This window comes from Neolamprologus multifasciatus, chromosome 12, assembly GCF_963576455.1.
Source record: "Neolamprologus multifasciatus chromosome 12, fNeoMul1.2, whole genome shotgun sequence".
Taxonomy (NCBI): Eukaryota; Metazoa; Chordata; class Actinopteri; order Cichliformes; family Cichlidae; genus Neolamprologus; species Neolamprologus multifasciatus.
The window spans coordinates 33,685,330-33,691,921 of NC_140450.1; the positions used below are offsets into that span (position 1 = coordinate 33,685,330).

Sequence of the window (6,592 nt, forward strand, 5' to 3'; positions counted from 1 at the left end):
ACAACACACATGCAACAATAAGTGAAAGAATACAAATAAAATAAAATAAAATTCAATAAAATTCAAAAATAAATAAACAAAAAAAATCAGTTAAAATGACAATCAATCAATCTAACTGAAACAGTTACATGTTATGGACTTGGCCTCAAGGATTCGTAGTTTAGATTTGAAAGCACTTAATGAAATTAATTCAGTCATTTTCTAGTCGTTTGTTCCAAGCCGAGGGTGCTAAATGGACAAAAGCTCTTTTACCAAGTTCAGTTCGGGCAAATGGAACAGAAATCAATAAGTAACCATGCGGACCAGCATGCTTCATTGCAAGCAGGGAACATATATAAGAAGGTAGCAACCCAAATATCGCCTTATATACAAAACTGTATAAATGAGAGTTCCTCTGACTTACCAAAGCAGGGCGTCCTACCTGAGAGTATAACTCACAGTGGTGAGTCTGAGATTTACGGTTAGTGATGAACCTCAGAGAAACACGATACACAGAATCAACCATTCAAAGACACTGAGCAGAAGCATTCATATATAGAATATCACCATAATCCAGCACAGGCAAAATGTTGCAGCAAGAAGCTGCTTCTTTGTATTAAAAGAGAAACAACTTACTTTGAAAATAAAATCTCAGTTTTAACTTCAGGTTTTTCACAAAATTCTCTACATGTGGTTTGAAGGTAAGCGAGTCATCACGTACAGTATGCTCAGGAGTAAATTAATGTGATGTGTTGAAAATCCAAAAATGATTGTAAAGGCTCCAAGATCCTCGTGACATTAAATTTCTTTATTTTAGACAATGATGATAATAAAAATAACAATAACGACACCATAAGCATGACTAATGCTGCTAGTACTAATAATGGCTTCACCATTTTCAACATTTTGAACGCCCGTTTAAGAACAGTGCATAAACAGTGATCAGTAAAAGGCAGGGTAAGAGCAATCTGTTTGATGATTGACTCGACTAAGAACAGCAGTGTTGGCACAGGCTAATATACAGCAGGCTTTAGAGTTTGATGGCTTGTTTAATTCCTACTTACACAGAACATATTAACCAAATCCTGAAACCTGATAAGTGGGTTTAGGTGGGGCAGTTAGTTGTCAGAAGGGATCTTATTTGGGTTGGATCGAGCTGCCTTGCCACAGGGTGCAGCTGTAATGACAGGCCTTTCAGCAGCCGCACAACCACACTGAGCACGGCTCATCACAGACAGCAGCCCTACAGGGGAATTATGTGGAGTGACCTGGCACCACAGCACTAGATTTTCCAGCAGACTGCCTCTTGGGTTATGTTGACAGTGAATAAGCCTTGAATTTACTCTGCCAGTCAATAAATCCCCCCTCACCAAACCAATGGGAATTGATGGATCATTGGAGGTGCTCTTTTCTTCCTGTATGTTGCACTTGTTTAACGCCGTGTGCAGCTGCGATGCTAGTGCGCCGTGTGGGCGTGCGTGCACTTCAGATAGACGTAAATATGCATGCATTTGTAAATGCATGAGACATTAGATGATGTGGAATCTGCTCGTTACTTAGACGTACAGAAATATACATATTTAGTGAAAATTTGCACACGCAAGCCCAGCAGAAAATGTCACCATTGTGCTGCAATTTGTGTTTATATCAGTCACAAAACACTGATTCCTCTGACGCCGTAGCACATGGCTAAGGTGTCCATGGCAATGTGTTTGTATGCCTGTGTATTTGCAGTTATTTTATCGTGTGCATTAGAGAGCTCTTGGATCAAAGTGTCAAACCAATTCCCAGCGCAGCTCAGCAGGATGCGAGAGGTGTTTGTGTTTCCTAATCAGCCCCCTGCGTAAGAAGCCACTGGCTTTGTCCCCTCTGCCTCTGGAGATAATATGACACATGCAGTTGTCCTGTTTTAATTCATAATAATGGGCTGACTTGTCAGGTTTATTAATCAAAAGAGCTCCCAGAAAGCACAGCCTTGTGGGGAGTCGCGCACGAAGAATCGCATATGTGAATAAAATACTGCCGGCATGGTGAACCCTCAAGTTCAGATAGTTAAGCAATGATGTCTGTGTGAACCCCGAGAAGCAGCTGAGAGACCCGAGCATCCTGCAGCTGTTAAGTGTCTGAGTGTGACAGGCGTCAGCGCAGCCAGACCTCGACCTCGCAGATCTCAAACAGCTTGATTACCTGCAATCTACCAACATGTCACGCTGCCCACTGCAAAGGGAACAACATAATGCACAAGTGCAGGATTTCAACCAAACTTCTTTTGCAGCTCTAATATGTAAATGCAACAAGCTTAACCGATTTTACTATTAATTTGAAAATGCTGCGTTGGGTTTGTCAACACAGATCAGTATTTCGCGATGGTTATAATTATCCACACAACTCCATGGCAAGTACATTTATACCGAATGTTTTTTGTTGTTATTGTTGTTTTTTTAGTAGTGCATGATCTAAACTGTCAATGTCAGTGCCCAGTTCAGGAAATAGCATGAGTTCATACAGTACAGTGCAGCAAAAAGTAATGATATGGAGATATGCTTGCCTCAGGCGCTAAAGGCTGTGTGTTTTTTTTGTCGACATCCTCTTTGGTAAGTGGGCCGCCTTTGCGCGCAAGGTTATACCAGATGCTGCTTTAACTTCGAGACATGTATGCTTCATACCCATAGATTTATCCTACATGCTGATTTTGGACATTTAGGTCAAGATATTTTAGTAGCAGCATCATTTTTTTTTTGTCTTTTCTGTATTAGGCTATCCAGTTTCCAACGTTTTGAGACTTTCGACAGCTTATTTGGATGAAAAAGAAATAAAAAGTGTGTAAGAAGACAAAAACAACAGAAAACATCATAGCTGACTTTCATGCAAGCGGCACCCCAGCATCCTGTTTCAGCAGGAAACACATTAACCACATTAAGATGTTGTCTCTGTGATTTTATCTTTGACAGTCACAGACGCTGCAGTCGTGCACTTCTTTTACCTCACATGAACTTCTTTTCATCCTTAGGCATGACCTCTTCCAGTGAAGCTTTCGATCACGCTTTAATGATACGATCAGAGTTGAGATTGTTGCCCTTCTGTTGCTTAAGATTGGTGTGTGTGAGTTAAGCTTGAGCATTTTGGGTTACAATGACCAGAGAGTCAAATTATATACCAAAATTTACAGTTTTTTTTCTGAATGGCAACCTTAAACTGATAAATCATACATGGCCTATTAATTCTCATTCGTTGCGTCATCTGTCTCTACAGTCGCGACTAATGAACCAGTGCAGGATCACCCCCAGCCTCCTCCTCCCGTTCCCTAGACGGAGAGGTTGCGGGGGGAGAAGTTGCCTCTGCAGGACTGCAGCAGGGCTGGCTGGTCTTGTCAGTTGGCTGTGTTCAAGTGTCAGCTCGACTCTCTGGCTCAGCTTTCTTTTCAATGGCACCACCTCCCCTCTAATCCCTGCCTGTCATTCCTCTGCATTCAGAGCCCGGGCCCTCCCCTGCACAAGACCTCAGCATAACAGACTCCTCAGTGTATTCACACATCTCTCTCCCTCGCTGTCCTCCTCTCCTTTTTTCCCACTCTGCTCCACGCACTCGGTGTTAGTTCTCTTCAGATGTGCTCAAACTGCTGCGCGTCTGCAGAAAAGCTAAATTAGATTAGAAGCTGTATTATTAACAGTAGGTAATTAAACAAATATGCTAACAAACGTGCTCGGCCTCTGCTGAATTGCACTTCCCCTGTGTTGCATTTCTTTCAGCTGTTCTCATTTGACTTGAAAGTCTCAATTTGCTCCCTAATGTGATTGAATGTCATGCCAATAAAAAAACTCAAAACAGCTCCGGTTGCAGCAAAATGATATCAAGACATTTCTCCCCCCCCGTCTTCCTCTCTCCTCCAGCATGGTAATGTGCATTCCTGCCTCGGTTCAGCTGCCATGACAACTCCGAGGTTTTCTCCTCATGTAGGACTGTGGGACCGGAGGAAGACCTTACAAAGTACGTCCTGTACTCTAAAAGACAGCACGAGCATCTCAACTGAACGACGGATATTTTTCCATGCAGTAAAGAATGACACGCGCTCTACGTTGTGCTTGGATGGATAATGACAGAGTGGAACGTGCTATATATTTCCCATGGAGATGTACACTGTTGCACTTTAATTAAAACAGTGGATTTGCGCAATATAGTCATATTACCCACACTCTGTGTTATTAATATAGCATCTAGTATTCATATAAATAAATTGATCTAATTTTTTTTTTGATCAAGGTCTTTTTATTGAACAAAGAATTGCTTCCAACAATAATTACGGCAATATTAACAAACAGTCGTGCCCCCCCCCCATCCAGAACAGTGTAACTAAAACCCAGCCAGAGAGGAAAGAAGAGATAAAATAAAATAAAATTACAGATTTTACAGATAAAGGTTGCCATGTGTCATAAAACCTCAACACGTTTTCACTCCCAAAGCGTAACATTTTACGCTAGGTGACAAATCGTCAACATATTACGTTTTCGGCTACCCACCACGTTCCTAAATGACGACCTCGGAAAAATGAGGAAATATGAGAACCGTATGGACTCAATCTACACATGTTTGCTCTTTTTCTTCAAATCGCTTAGAAACACGCTATTTAACATCATTAAAGTCCTGGATAAGGTCAGGAAAAAGGTTATGGTTAGGGCTAGGGATAAGGTTAGGTTTAGAGCTGGAATACAGGGCTGGAACATCTATTACCGTGGGAGTGTCATTGCACTGGATTTCGCCCATAACCCGCAGCGTACCATAAGAACGCCGAAGGTCTCCTTTCGCGTTCCTCAGGAATGCCGCGGGACGTGACAAAACGGCGGCATGTTACGCCTCGGGAGTGAGAACGGGCTGAAAACCTCCGAACCGAATCTTTTACAGCGTAGCGGATCTTTTCCAGCTGAGTATAGTACATGACATCCTTAACCCATTGCCCATATACAGGTGGAAGTGGCTCTTTCCATTTCAATAACATCATTCTACGGACCAAAAGAGTGCAAAAGGCCAGAAGATCAGAGTGTGATTTGGAAAGACTGGCATCACAAGGCGTCACCCCAAAAATAGCTATAAACGGGCAGGGTGCAATTGGAACACCAAATATGTTGGACATGGTTTCAAATATGCTTTTCCAAAAGCTACCCAGTTTTGGACATGCCCAGAACATGTGAAATAGGGAAGCAGGCTCTCGTTTGCACCGGTCACATGTGGGGTCAAACCCATCCTTGATTTTGCTCAGTCTAGTTTTAGACCAATGGAGACGGTGAACCACTTTGAACTGAATCACCACATGTTTAACCCTTTAAGACCTACCATAGAACCAAGTCCGCCAGAGCTTATATTATATTTCTACATGCTGTGGAGCCATTTTTGGGAGCATTTCAAGTTGCTATACATCAATACAACCATTATAGCCTAAATTTTAATAATATGTCTGCATTAAGTGCATAGTAACTACATAAATTGCAAAAAGGTGCAATAAACTACAAAAAAATGTAAAATCGTTTTTTGTTTTTTTAACATATATTTCTAGTTAGAGAAATTTAAGAGGCTTATCCCTCAAAACTGTAAATACAAAAAAGTTGCACAAACTAGTTTCCCACCACAGGAAATTTATTTTGAGTGTCTTCATAGTTTTATTTTTGAAATACACCAATTTTTATACACTGCAGGAAAAACGAAAATAAATATTATAGTGCAAATTTGCAAAAAAGCAGCATATGCATCAAAATAAACTATTTCCAGCAGTGCAATATGAGTCCTAAGCATCCCAGAAACGACACAGAAAGTCATAAAGTCAAAGATAACTTTTAAAAACACCAGTATAGGCTCATGAGGCCTTGATGGTAAAAAACTACATTTCCGCGAAAATGACGTCACTTCCGGTTTCGGGCAGGTCATGGCGGACATGCATAGTTCGCGCTGATGGACTAGGAAGTGTTATGAACAGCTGATCGGATCGGCAAAGCGTGTTTCTGGAATATTATGTTTTTGTTGCTGCAAGTGCTTTTTATGCAGTTTTTGCAAAACTATATGTGGAAGGAAACTGTGACCGAGGACAAGCTGATGGCATAAGATGTAAGTACAACTCCTCCGGTTTCACATGCAAAAAAAATTATTGCGCTAGCTTACCTGGTTGCAGAGCTACCGGGATTTAAAAATAGTTAAGCAAAACAGAGCGTGCCCACTCTGACCGGTTTTAAAGGGTTAAGGCAAATAGATGACAAAGAAATTCTATAGATCATCTTATGCCAAGTCTCATCTGCAATCCGTTGGCCAAAATCACTTCCCCATCGTTCCCTAAGTGATTGCAATGTGGACAGCCTAAAATTACTTAACAGCTCATAAACATCACTTTAAGCCGCTTGGCATTTGGTTTAAAATCAAAAATATCATCCAAAAGGGTTGGAGGTGGACAGGACGGGAAGCAGTCAGTATTAGAAGCAACAAAATTCCTGAGTTGTAGATACCTGAGGGATCTTGAACTTGTTCACCAGCTGTTCAAATGAGGAAAAGATGTTGTCCGTGAAAAGAGCAGTCATTGATGTTATTCCAAGCTTTGTCCATATGTTAAATGCCTTGTCCGTTAAATTGATAT

The 6,592-nt window shown here is 41.2% G+C and overlaps 1 long non-coding RNA gene across 1 annotated transcript in view; it reads left to right on the plus strand.

The window, feature by feature from the left end:
* LOC146507369 (uncharacterized) overlaps positions 1 to 6,345 on the plus strand; it is a 255,677-nt gene extending 249,332 nt beyond the window's left edge. Inside the window, exon 3 of the long non-coding RNA XR_014877109.1 lies at positions 5,891 to 6,345. This is a non-coding gene — a long non-coding RNA (uncharacterized LOC146507369). The remainder of the gene's footprint in view (positions 1 to 5,890) is intronic.
* Positions 6,346 to 6,592: the final 247 nt, after the last annotated feature.